Source organism: Megascapheus bottae, chromosome X, assembly GCF_031878675.1.
Source record: "Megascapheus bottae isolate mThoBot1 chromosome X, mThoBot2.hap1, whole genome shotgun sequence".
Lineage (NCBI taxonomy): Eukaryota > Metazoa > Chordata > Mammalia > Rodentia > Geomyidae > Megascapheus > Megascapheus bottae.
Window position 1 is genome coordinate 5,029,151 of NC_143547.1, and position 14,719 is coordinate 5,043,869.

At 39.3% G+C, this 14,719-nt stretch overlaps 1 pseudogene; it reads left to right on the forward strand.

The window, feature by feature from the left end:
* Nucleotides 1-12,139: 12,139 nt before the first annotated feature.
* LOC150040410 (NEDD8-conjugating enzyme UBE2F pseudogene) lies at nucleotides 12,140-13,060 on the forward strand (annotated as a pseudogene).
* The last annotated feature ends 1,659 nt before the right edge of the window (nucleotides 13,061-14,719 follow it).

Sequence of the window (14,719 nt, forward strand, 5' to 3'; positions counted from 1 at the left end):
GAGGCCTTTGTCCATTGCACGGTTAGTGAAGATCTCCTCCCACTCTGTAGGCTTTCTAGTTCATTTGCTAGCTATGTCCTTTGCCCTACAGAAGCTCTGCAGTTTAATGCAGTCCCATTTCTCCAGACTTTCTTTAATTTGTTGTGTTTCTGAGTCTTTATTAAGAAAGTTTTGACTTGTGCCAAGGAGTCCTAGTGTATCTCCTATTAGATAGTCATATAGGATGAAACTAAATGAAATGAACTCTAGGATATGGAAACAAGAGTTGTATCTTTGTAGTTGTTGTTCTTTATATACTGTGTTATTTCTTTTCTCTTTTTTGCCCTTATGGTTAACCTCATGTGGTTACTGTATCTGATTTGTACCTGGTGTATTGTATACACGTTTATTTGTTTATTTGAAATAAGGAAGGGAAGGTGAAAATAAGATGATAAGGGTAGGGGGTGGGAAATGAGGACAAAAACATGAGAAGGGGTATCAATGTGTGAGAAGTAATGCATCCACTACCTGACAAATGTAACTGTAACCTCTCTATTCATTATCCCAACAATAAGATAAAAATAAAAATCTCAGAGACAACACCCAGACCCTTAGTTCAAACTCTAGAAAGATAAATAAGTAAAGAAATAAAATTTAAAGAGCAAGTTATGTCTTACTCAGCACTTCTACTGGTGGTTTTGAGGAGGGTTGTCTAATTTTTTCATTTGCCATACTGTCACAAATAGGTCCTTCAAGTCATAGATCATAATTATCCTTTAGTTATACTTGTCTGAAAAATTAAATTTACACACATTGATCTAGAGCCAAACAACACTTCTGCTTTCAAAGGAGTTTCACATATAAAAGGAAAGTTAAGAATTGATACTGAGTTGCATTGTATAGTGAGTAATTACATGAGACAAGCAAGCTAGACAAATTATTAAATCACTTACATTCATCTGGTTCACCTAGAACTTTGGTGCTTCGGATTAACTCAAAATATAATATTTTTTGCCAGTACTGGGCTTGAACTCAAGGCCTGAACACTGTCCTTGGACTTTCTCAAGACTAGAGCTCTGCCACTTGAGCCACAGCACCACTTCTGGCTTTTATCTTTGTATATGGTACCAAGGAATAGAACCTGGGCCTTTGTGCATGCTAGGCAAGCACTCTACCACTAGGCCAAACTCCCAGCCCCTCAAAATATAATATTTTTATGCTACAAAATATAGGTACATTTCTGAGTACAATTACTGAGCAATTGTTTTTCATTTGCATATATTGGTTGGGAGTTTTATTCATTTCCTTACACATATAAACTGTCCACTGATCAAATTCACCTCTGTCAATCTTCTTCATTGTATCTTTCAACCTTTAAACAATTTCAACAGGTTTCTTTATTCTATTTTCAAATAAGTATATCAAGTTTTTGGTTTGGGGGATCTTTCTGTGGGTTTTTTTTTTACCATATTCTCCCCCCCTTTAGCCCTAGCTGTTTGCCATTCCCCCTCTAGCTGGTACTTATCACCAAGACCCTACTATACACCCCTGCCATTTGTGTGCTTTATTGTATATTAATTATTCAAAGGGGGTGGTAAATCATACATGCATATATTATTCTTCAGTCAGATTCATATCCTCTTTGAACATCCCCCTTGCCCTTCTAATTATTCCACAGCTTCTCTATCCCTGCCCTGCTCCCCATATCCCCCCTAAACAGTCCCACAGTGACAAGCAAGTTCTGTATATAGACAGAAAATGAGTATTCTATGCAAGACGACTCTCAAACTACTGTTTCCCCCAGACAATCATTTTGCAATGACTTTGATTTATTCTTCATCTATAATTAACAGGCAAAACAGCATTTCAGAAATTGGGTTCCTTCTTACAACCATTGGCCAGATGTTTATTAAAGTCTGGGCATTTGTATTCATGGGCATGGACTAGGGATCGAGAAAACTAAACAGAGGTGGAGGGCTCAGTGGTAGAGTAGTTGCCTTGCAGAGTTTGAGCCAAGGAAGGAAGAAAGGAAAGAAGGGATGGAGGGAAGGAGGAAGGAAGGAGGGAGGGCGAGATGGAGGAAGAGAAGGAGGGAGAGAGGAAGGGAGGGAGTCTCTAACCCAAAGAACAGAAATAATAATGGCAGAAGTAGAAACATTGAAAACAAAAACAAAAACCTTACATACTGAGCTGTTGAAATGTCTTTCTTGTCATCCAAGCACATATAAAATGCATGCAGCATTTGGGGGCTTTTTGCTGCCTTTGCATAAGGTTTGACATTTCATGATTTCCAAGTTCTACACTTAAGAGACAACAGTGACAAAGGCAACAGATGTTCAAACACTTGGGATTCTTTTTCCTTCTCTAGGAACATCCATAGTATTTGTTAATAGCTACCATTTGTTGAGCAAATATTATTTGACAGATATAACAGACTTGCAACCTCATGTAATTCTCACCCAATCCTGCACTCAGTGTTTGCTTTACATTGTGAGGAGAGGAATTAAAAAGGTTAACTTGTCCAATCACTATACGACGTCAGGTCTGTTCAATTTTTAACTTTTCTGCTATGTCAACGTGTGTCTTGGCCCTGCCTAGACATCTGATATCAATACCAAAAGGAACAGATGCTCTGAATAAAGATTGAAGTTGACCTTGATCAGGATACCAGACAAAAACCAGTCTTATTCTTAAAAAGATTTCACTCTACAAATATCCATTGAATACCTATTGTAAATCGGGATTTCTTCTGATTAAGGGACACTGCACAATGAATAACTCAGTACTATAATAAGAAGAATGGAAAGGGGAAAGCATATAATTTATGATGTTGTGATTAATTATATCAAGAAAGTTCAATGGTTTGGGACATGGTTAAATGGGGTGGAGATCCTCAAGAATTATAAAAATAGGACTTGAAGCGGGACACTTGTGGCCCACAACTATAATCCTAGCTACTCAGGAGGATGAAGTGTGAGGATCACGGTTCAATACCAGCCCCTTTAGGAAAGTCTTTGAGATTCTTTTTTTTTAAATTTTTATTGTAATTAATAAAAGGGTTACATGATATTTGCCAGATAGAAGGTGCATTAATTCACATACATTGATACCCTTTCTCATGTCTTGGTACCCATTACCCTCCCCCCACCCCCATCTTTGAGTTTCTTATCTCCAATTAACCACCAAAAAGCCAGAAATGAAGCTGTGGCTCAAGTGATAGTACACTACTAGCCTTAAACAAGAACAACAACATCCAACTGTGAGTTCAATTCTCAGGACCAGCACAAAAAATAATGTGGCATTAAGGACTCTCATCCTCAGGAAAGAGATTTATAAAGAACAATTTGAGCATAGTACATAATATCAGAGAAAGAAGTGGATCTTCACAACACCTAGATTTCTGTGTGTCCCAGAACACTTACCAGCTGAAATGCCAGGTGGCCAAGAATCTTGCAGCAACAAGTGTGTACCTTCACACAGGCGTGTACCTCAGCATGGGACTGGGATACTTCCAGCCAAATATCAGCTCTGACCTCATGTTAGAAGCCACCACCAGTGGTCTGACTGCCATTTTGAGCATTCACAGTATGAACTGATTTTTCCCAGGCAGTCCTAGAGCAGGAGAGAAGGTAAATGTAGTTTCCATGGAGTGGTCAAAAGAGTTAATTTGTGGAGTCCTTTTGAAGAATTCCTTAAAATTCCCAAGACAACCTGGAAGACATTAGAAAAGCAAGAGTTCCAAAACTGTGGGACCTCGAGAATGAGCCTAGGAATTCAAATATGTACTCCATTTTCGGCGCTTTATAGTAAACACATTTGTTATTTGGCAGTATAAGAAGATGAATGAAGTCTCACTGTGTGTGTGTGTAAAATGTGAAATAGTTCCTAATTTCTTTTAATCTCAAAATTTCATCATTCCAAGACTGCATGACCAAGTAAGTTTCATATTGAATTTATCAAGTTGTCCCATGGCACAGCCATGTTAACTATTATAATTGGTGTTCCTATTTAGAATATTCTCCCTGAATTATTTGAAATCCACAGGTTTATGAGTTTAACCAACTCAAAGTGCAGGGTGGTGTGGCTGGGATGCTTGGCTGATATAAGCAGCAAAGACAGAGTACTTGATGAGTCAAATATGACCATTCTAATCATTGAAGAAAGTCACTTCTCAATCATTGCAATAAATGAATACTTCATTTCTTACAATATGACATTGCCCCCAAAGACTTCTGAAAATGAACTGAGTAATTGGCACATTTTTCAGCTAGATCCTGCAGAGATTTGACACCTAAGTAGGCCTTAACCCTTATACTAATGTAGCCATAATATTTTTATTTTTCAATTCATCAGTGGTTACATTAGTCTATTTTCTCATCTCCCCAGGGGTTTAATTCTATCTCCTACTCAGAGATCACCCCTGGCCATAACTACTTCATGAGTCTTTTGTAAAGACAGTCTTCAGGCCTGACGATATTAAAGCAAGGTTTTTATTCTACAGCAGAATAAAACTACTGGGAAAAAAGACAGTCATCAGGAATGAAAAAAACTGTGAGGACTCTAATAGATGCTTGGTTTGATTTTTTACAGCAGATAAACGTAGTCAATGAAATAAGCAGGCTATTACAATATTGTGTGTGTGTGTGTGTGTGTTTGTGTGTGTGTGCTTTTTAAGTGCTGTTAAATTATTTTAGTAACTGGAGTATAAAGAGTGGCAGGAGTGGGGAGAGGAGGGAAGGAGAAAGGAAGGGAGAAGAGAGGAGAGGAGAAAAAGGGAGGAAAGGGAGGGAGAAGAGGAGAGAAAAAAAGGGAGGAGAAAGGAGGAAAGGGAGGGGACAGGAGAAGAGGGGAGGGAGAGGAAAGGGGACAGGGGAAGAGGGGGGGAAAAGAAAAGGGATAGGTTTCAAAGAATGTGTGCAGTGAAGTAAGTCAGGCCCAGTGATATTTAGCATCTTAAGAAGCATTGTATTGGGCTGGGAGTTTGGCCTAGTGGTAGAGTGTTTGCCTAGCATGCATGAAGACCCGGGTTCGATTCCTAGGTACCACATACATAGAAAAAGCCAGAAGTAGTGCTGAGGCTCAAGTTGTAGAGCTCTAGCCTTGAGAAAGTCCAAGGACAGTGCTCAGGCCCTGAGCTCAAGCCCAGGACTGGCAAAAAAAAGAAGCATTGTATTGTTCTAGAATATGACAAATTACACAGGATTCTAGATATCTATATACAGTGAGGTCAAAAGAAGATAGTCAGGAGAAAACTACAAAAGTTCAACAACAAAATGCCTCTTCATATGTATATAAAATAATATCCATACTGAAATGAACTCCTAAGATATGGAAACAAAAGCCATTTTTTTTCTTTTTCTGATGATTGTGTTTTCTTTACCTCATATACTGTGTATTCATGTGTATGTCTTAGGGAGGGTACAGAACTCAAGGAAAAAGAAGGCAGCAGTGGAGCTCACTGGACCCAGATAAAATGGACTCTACAATCACTAGATGGAGACTGGAAGGAGGGACTGGGAGAGAGTGAGTGAACAGAGGACACTGTACAAAAGGAAATGTACTCATTACCTGACTCGTGTCATTGCAATCCCTCTGTACATCAGCTCTATAATAACAATAAAACAATTTTTAAAGCATTGTGCCGTTAGTGACAACATAGTAGGTGATATTTAAAAAAAACAGGGAAATAATTTTACGGAAAGACAGATTCCTGATTGACCATCATTTTCCATCTTGTGACATCAGTCCAAATGGTCCCCAAGATGACAGTTTGGTACCAGTGGTTCAGGCCTGTAATGATAGCTAGTCTGGAGGCAAAGATCTGAGGATTGCAGATCCAAGCTAGCCCAGCAAAAAAGTCCTTGTGAGACTTTTTTTTTCATATATGTTTTATTGTAATTAATAGAAGGGTTACATGATACTTGCCAGATAGATGGTGCATTAATTCCCATACATTGATACCCTTTCACATGTCTTGGTCCTCATTTCCCTCCCCCCATCCCCGCCCCTCATCTTGTTTTCCCCCGTTCCCTACCCAATTTCAAATAACCAAATACAAATATATTCGATATATCGGGTAACAAAGTGAGATACTGTAACAATATGAGGTAACCAAGGGACAGCAAAAGAGATGAGAGATAACATAGTACCTTAAGAACAACAATCATTCATTATATGGCTTATGTTTCTATATCCTAGAGATCCTTTCATTTATCGTCCTACTATATGGCCTTTTGTATCAAGATTTTGCTCTATTGCAAATCTCTGCTAGGAGAGCCCAAGGTTTCTACTGATTATGACAAATGAGGAAAACCATTGAGTCTAAGTTCCTTTGAGTCTGGCTTACTTCACTTAATATGATCTTTTCTAAGTCTTTCCATTTCCTAACAAATAGGGCGATGTCATTCTTTCTGACAGCAGCATAGAATTCCATTGTGTATAAATACCACATCTTGTTGATCCATTTATCAACTGAGGGACATCTAGGTTGGTTCCATATCTTTACTATGGTAAATAGTGCTGCAGTGATCATTGTTGTGCTGGTGGATTTAGTATGTCTTTGTTTCTGGATGATTGGGTAAATGCCAAGTAGTGGAATTGCTCAGCCATAGGGGAGTTCTATGTTTAGTCTTTTGAGGAACTGCCATACTGCTTTCCATAATGGTTGAACGAGTTTGCACTCCCACCAACAGTGTAGTAGTGATCCCTCCTGGCCACATCCCCTCCAGCATCTGTTGGTATTAGTTTTCCTGATCCTGGCCATTCTAACTGGAGTGAGGTGGAATCTTAGAGTTGTTTTGATTTGCATTTCTTTTATGACCAGAGATGTTGAGCATTTCTTCATGTGTCTATAGGCCATTTTTGTTTCTTCTTCAGAGAAGACTCTAAGTCTTCGGCCCATCTTTTAATGGGATGGTTGTTATTTGGAGATTAGTTTTGGATTGATTCAATTTTTTGAGCTATTGATATATTTTAGATATGAGGCCTTTGTCTGTTGTATGGTTGGTGAAGATCTTCACCTACTCTGTAGGCTTCCTAATTAATTTACTAGCTATGTCCTTTGCCAAGACTCTTATCTCCAATTAACTGCTCAGAAAAAAACCAGAAGTGGTGCTGTGGTTCAAAGTTGTACAGCACTAGCATTGACATAAAGAGTTCGGGGACAGCTGGTAGCTCATGCCTGTAATCCTAGCTACTCAGGAGGCTGAGATCTGAGGATCAAAGTTCAAAGCCAGCACAGACACAAAAGAACCTGAGACTCTTATCTCCAATTAACCTCTAGAAAACAGCAAGTGGGGCTTGGCTCAAGGGTAGGGCAGGGCAGTAGCTTTGAGTTGAAGAGCTCAGGGACAAGGCCCAGGCCCAGGGGTAGGGCCATACCCTGCAGTCGAAGAGCTCAGGGACAGCACCCAGGCCAAGTTCAAGCTCCAAGACCCCCCCCCCAAAAAAGAGTTCAGGGACAGCACCCAGGTGCTGAGTTCAAGCCCCACCACACACCACCTCAACAACCCCCCAAATACATACATACATATATATGTGTGCATATATATATATATATATATAGAGAGAGAGAGAGAGAGATGTATGTAGACATATATAAAATGATACAATAATGAACTATCCATGTGTAGAAGGGCTAGGTTGGAATGTATGTACTTTTCTTTGCAGGCTTTCACCTGTTAAGTTTGCTTTCTGTCAAGGTGTACTTGTTTTGCTGTAGTAGCCTGAGTGGGAAGTAAGAGACTCGTAGAGAGGGGGGAGGGAAACGGGTACCAAGACATGTGAAAGGGTATCAATGTATGTGAATTAATGCACCTTCTATCTGGCAAATATCATGTAACCCTTTTACTAATTACAATAAAAAAAAGAGACACGTAGAGAAGGAATAGTAAAAAAAATAACTAAGTAAGGGGCCGGGAGTTTGGCCTAGTGGTAGAGTGCTTGCCTAGCATGCATGAAGACCTGAGTTTGATTCCTTGGTACCACATACATAGAAAAAAAAGCCGGAAGTGGTGCTGAGGCTCAAGTGGTAGAGCTCTAGCCTTGAGAAAGTCCAAGGACAGTGCTCAGGCCCTGAGCCCAAGCCCAAGACTGGCAAAAAAAAAACTAAGTAATAATTGTGTGTAGGAGTTATCAGTCACATGATCAATAGGCTATAAATATCTAACGATCTTATCAAAGGACTTTTGTGATAGCAAAAGGACACATCTTTGTCCCATCCCTTCTCTACCTCTTAACATACTGATCTGATGATTCTAGCTTCACTTTGGAATATAAAATTTGAGCAATGAACCCAGATTGTGGGGGTAGGGGGGGATCTAAGCTTTTAAGCATTTTGTGGAGCTACCACACAAGCCCTGAAAATTCCCCTTTCTGAATGAGAGGGACAACAAATTCTACTGTGAAATTCTTTCATAGCCAATTGATAAGCCATTTTTAAAATACAAATGTTTGGTTTAACATCTTGCAGCAAAGAGTGCAGGCATGTTCCCAATTAGATTGATATATCAGTACCCCAGGATTATTCACATCTTTTTTTTAACATGCCTTCTCTTGTCCTCTTGCTATGTTTTTTTTTTTTGATAGCTAGATAATTGGAACAGGAAAGCAAAGAAACAAGAATGTAGCCAATATAATAACTGATTAAAATAATAATAAGGGCCAGGGGTTTGGCCTAGTGGTACAGTGCTTGCCTAGCATGCACGAAGGCCCAGGTTTGATTCCTCAGTACCACATACATAAAAAAGCCAAAGTGGTGCTGTGGCTCAAGTGGTAGAGCTCTATCCATGAGCCAGTCCAAGGACAGTGCTCAGGCCCTGAGTTCAAGCCCAGGACTGGCAAAAAAAAAATAGAAGAAGAAGAAGAATTGTGAGTTCAGTCCTTGCCTGGACTAAATTTGCATATTACTAAGAAGAATTCACAAGGAAGCTAGGAAAAATGAGAAGTCTATAAAAGATTAACAATAGCTGTATCCAATTGTACCTTAAGAATGAACAAGTAAATGAACAACTGGATAAATACTAGATTTAATGATCTTTCTATTCCAATAGAAATTGTAACTTTCAGGCTCAACCAATTTTTCTTTTTTTTTTTTTTGCCAGTCCTGGGCTTGAGCTCAGGGCCTGAGCACTGTCCTTGGACTTTCTCAAGGCTAGAACTCTACCACTTGAGCCTCAGCACCACTTCCGACTTTTTTCTATGTATGTGGTACCGAGGAATCAAACCCGGGTCTTCATGCATGCTAGGCAAGCACTTTAACCACTAGGCCAAACTCCCGGCCCCTCAACCAATTTTTCATGAAGCAATTATATAATCTTACATAGCCTAAAAACAAATTACCATTTTTGTGAATGTATTTGTTGAAATTACCTAAAAACGGTGGCAGATATACATAGCTATTTAAGATAATAGCTTCAGTATCATTTGATAAGACAAACATGAGGAAATTATATTCTTTTCATTTTATGGAATTCTATTAATTACAATAAAAATATATGAAAAAAATAAATACAATGTGGAAGCTGCTGAAAAAAAAAACAACTTAGAAAATACAAGCCAGAAATAACAAACAGAACTTAAGTGGGTTACCTACTGTCGATTGATGTATCACTTTACTAATGTCTACCAAATTATTCTATGACTTTGTCTTACATATTGCTAAAAATTCCAATCCACTTAGACTCTAGGAACTTTACCCCCAAAACAGCAATTTTAGACTCTACACACACGAGAGTTGCTGGCCCTTTAAAAAGGCCCAGGCTCAAGCCTAATACCAAAACATGAATTCATCTTAATATAGGAACCTGTTGAGACACTAGCATATCCTCAATCATTCTAGGTAGCTAATGTGTAGCCCAAGGTGTGATACACAACCAAAAAGGCGCCTGCCTCACTCCACTTGCATGGCAACAACAGACTCATGGCATGCTTGAATTACAATATAGTACATGCTAATCTTGCCATACCTTTCCCCCAAACACACACCTAAGCTCTTCAACTCAAGCCTAGTGCATTACCACTTTTTATCACAGTACCACTTCCGGTTTTCTAGTGCTTAAGTGGAAATGAGTCTCACAGGCTTTCCTCCCTGGACTGTATTTGAACTATGATCCTCAGATCTCAGCCTCCTGAGTAGTAGCTAAAATTGCAGGTGTGAGTCACCAGTGCCATCTACCATTTTTCTGATACAAGTTGAGCATGCCCAGAAGTGCTTCGAGCTATAATTTTAACCTTTGAAATGTGTCCCATGACTTTGAGCTGAGCATCCCCAAAAATGTGTTCACCATCTTTTCTAATCTTGAACTATGTTCTTAAACTGTATATGTCCAATAATGTCCATCTTAAATTGAGCATGCTCAGGAATGTATCTGTCCCTAAAGAGCTTTCCTATATGAAGATATATATAAGCTCCACAGCAGAATTCCCCTCACTACCTTTGTTGAGGAAGGTGCATGGTTTGGATCAATTCCATTGCTCTCCTAACATACTGCTTTCTTCTCTGGGCTGGCTTTGAACCATGATCCTCAGATCTCAGCCTCCTGAGTAGTAGCTAAAAGCATGAAAAATAAGTAAGTATTAATGTTTATCAATTCAATCATTTACATTCAACCAAAGTCTTGCAATGGAAAAGTGAACATTTTTCACTCTAAACAATGAAGTTGAGTTGAAAGGATGCTAGAAGTCAAAGCAACTTCATTACTAGTTCTTAAAGTCATTCTGATGTGTGCTTAATCCACATAATCTGGTTCCAGTCCCAGATCTGCACCACCATTTCTTTCCTACATGAGGAAATCAAAAGCTAGAAGAAGGTATAAGAGACATTGTATATAATTAATTCAAAAGTTACACATGAGTGTCTGTTAAATTATATAAAATTGATTAATCTAATTTTAGTACTTTTCCTTCTCTTCCAACCTAATCTTGAATCAGAAATTTTCAGTAATCAGAGCAAGAATTTCCATATTTAAAATGATACACTTAAAATGCTAGAAATGTTTAGAATATTAACTGCATTTTCTTGTTAAATCAAATAACGTAAAATGAATATTACTTTCAGAGATTGAGATAAAAGATATAAAATACTGAACATAATTGCAGTGAAATTTTGATTGTCTATAATCATGGAAAAGAAAAGGGAACCCAAATAATGAATTTGAACATGTTTCTGGAAGGGAAGACAAATGTCAAAACTTCCAAAATTAATTTATAAATAGCATTAAAATCAGCATGAAAATGAGCATTCTTAGTGGTTAAAGTGACTTCAAAGTTCATATGAAAGAATAAGTGTAAGAAAGTGAAGGAAAAAAGTAAAAATAGCGAGACGTGGCCGGGAGTTTGGCCTAGTGGTAGAGTGTTTGCCTAGCATGCGTGAAGACCCGGGTTCAATTCCTTGGTACCACATACATAGAAAAAGCCGGAAGTGGTGCTGAGGCTCAAGTGGTAGAGCTCTAGCCTTGAGAAAGTCCAAGGACAGTGCTCAGGCCCTGATTTCAATCCCCAGGACTGGCAAAAAAAAAAAGTTTAAAAAAATAGCGAGACATAATTTATCTTTCCAGATATTAAAACTTACAGTAAAACTCATTATATAGTATCTGCACAGGAAGAGAATAATAAATGACAGAAAAAAGTGGAAAAAATAATTATTAAAGATATAAAACTAAAATTCTCAAAACCACCTGGGTGCCAGTGGCTCATATGTGTATTCCTAGTTACTCGGGAGGGTGACATATCATTTTTTTTTTTGCCAGTCCTGGGCTTGAGCTCAGGGCCTGAGCACTGTCCTTGGACTTTCTCAAGGCTAGAGCTCTACCACTTGAGCCTCAGCACCACTTCCGGCTTTTTCTATGTATGTGGTACCAAGGAATTGAACCCGGGTCTTCACGCATGCTAGGCAAGCATTTTAACCACTAGGCCAAACTCCCGGCCCTGAGGCTGACATCTGAGGATGACAGTTGGAAGCCAACCTGAGCAGGAAAAGTCCATGAGACTCTTATCTCCAGTTAACCACAAAATGCCAAAAGTAGAAAGCACCCGCCTCTTCCCGGAGGCCGTGGGCGGGAACGGCGGAGTCTCCGCCCCACCACTTCCGGTTCCGCCGCCGGGAGCTGGTGCTGCAGGCCGACCCGTGTCTCTTCATCGCTGCCTCCGCCGCCGGCCCGCCTCACCTGCCTCAGGGTGCCCAGAGTAAAGTTGGCAGTAATGCTAACATTGGCAAGCAAACTAAAGCGAGATGACGGTCTCAAAGGGCCCCGGACAGCTGCTGCTGCTGCTGCTGCATCTGACTCCACGAGGAGAGTTTCCGTGAGAGACAAGTTACTTGTTAAAGAGGTTGCAGAACTCGAGGCTAATTTACCCTGTACCTGCAGAGTGCACTTTCCTGACCCAAATAAGCTTCACTGCTTTCAGCTCACTGTAAGCCCAGACGAGGGTTACTACGAGGGTGGAAAATTTCAGTTTGAAACTGAAGTTCCGGATGCATACAACATGGTGCCTCCCAAAGTAAAATGTCTGACCAAGATCTGGCATCCTAACATCGCGGAGACAGGGGAAATATGCCTAAGTCTCCTGAGAGAGCATTCCATTGACGGCACTGGCTGGGCTCCCACCAGGACATTAAAGGATGTTGTTTGGGGATTAAACTCTTTATTTACTGATCTTCTGAACTTTGACGACCCGCTGAACATCGAAGCTGCAGAGCACCACCTGAGAGACAAGGAGGACTTCCGGAGTAAAGTAGGCGACTACATCAAGCGTTACGCCACATAATGGGCGGAGAGGATTGCAGGCCTGTGGACTGTGTCACAGCTCGTGTTTACCGTGGAACAGCACGAGGTAGCCCTGCTCCCCGTCCTCATGCTCCCTCAGCCCCACGGGATTGTCCCAGGCCAGTGACCATGTCCCAAAGAAGACCTGCTCCTGACTGCCACTCTGGATGGCGGATGAACACAAATACAGCAAGAAAGCATCTGGGCCCCTAAACAGGTGTCTGCTTCTCTTCCCAAACTGCTGTCTAGGCTGCCAGCGAGACTTCTCAGAAGTTGTCATAAGCTCAACCCTGAGGCTAGCGCTTGCTTCCCCTTCCCCTTCCCCTACCGAATCCGTGTCCTACACCAGTGATGTAATGATGTGTTCAGTGTAACTCGCAGATTGGCAATAAAAAACCCGCTGCAAACTGAGATTGGATGCACATTCTCTTAGTTTCTTCCACGAATGTTGGCCCTACCTAGATGGGAGGCTTCCCAGAATGCATTGCCATTCACTGTAGAATTTACTAAAATGCGTGTTTTATTTAATGTAAGTATATTTTGGAACAGATTTGTAATTTGTACAATTGAATGCTTTCATTATTTTTTTCTATCCTCATTTAGTTTGTATTTTCATTGTATAGAGCAGACACAAAGATGTCGGGTCAAGCCACTCTTGAAGAGAAATACAAAGAAACTATGAAGGACACACACACAAAAATGCCAAAAGTAGAGCTGTGGCTCAAATGGTAGACCCTAGTCTTGAACAAAAGAACTCAGGGACAGTATTCAGGCCCCAAATTCAAGCCCTAATACAGGCACAATAAATAAATGAACATATATATATATACATACATAATTGTCTGTGTGTATATATATATATATATAATAGAAGAAAAGAGAATTAATGGATGACGTTAGAATTCAAGATTTCCTAAGCAAGACTCTGGTCCCAACTAAAGCTACCATTACATTTCACTCAATTGTAATGATAAACTCTTTACTGATCTCCCTGTATCCTCTGGATTTCCTCAACAGTACCTTCCCTTACTCAGCGTGACCTTTAGGAAAGTTATGTAGCTGGACATGGGTAGATAGCCAATAGTTTCACTCTCCTTTCTAACCTTATTTATTTGTGCATTTTCTCTTGGTGTGCTTGGGGGAGAGGAAGGTGCTTGAAACTATCTTTTGGTCTTTGTTGGGAATTTTTAATGCAACTTTGTCTTCCATTTCAATTATTTTATTATTGTTTTTACTTATACTTTCTTTTCAGTTTTTACTGCTATACTTAGGTACTTGGATGATTATCTGTGTGTGTCTTTGTATTGACATGATAGGGATACAACCCAAGCTTTGTACATGCTAGGAATCAACTCCTTCACTGAGCTACATCCCCAGCTATTGACATACATAAAAATATTTAATTGTTTTATCAACTATTTTACACATTCGACATTTTACATATATTATTATATATAATATACATGCGTGCTTATATGTTTTATGTCATATTTACATATATATTTTTTTGTGTGATACTAAGATTTGAACTCAGAACCTTGTACTTGCTAAGCAAGAGCTTTACCACTGAGTCACACATCTAAATCCTTGACTCATCTTTTTAAACTTTCCATTTTCTCCAACATAAGCATTAAGATTGTAAATTACTTACAATGCTGCCTAATCGGCTTCATACAAATTTGGATATGGAATATTATCATTATTATTTAGCTATGTTTCCATTATGATTTCTTTTTACTTGTGATAACTTAGACATGTTTTTTATTAATTTTCAAGTATATGATGTTTTCAAGACAGTTCTTATTAAAATCATACAGAAATACCAGAAGTATATAAATTAAAGTATACACCTTAATACATTTTTCACAATGAATTTACTTATGTCTTCACTTTCAGAACAAAAGTGATTCTCACAGAAGTGGAGCTTTGGTTCAAGTGGTAGATTACTAATCTGGAGGGACAGCACTCAAGAACTT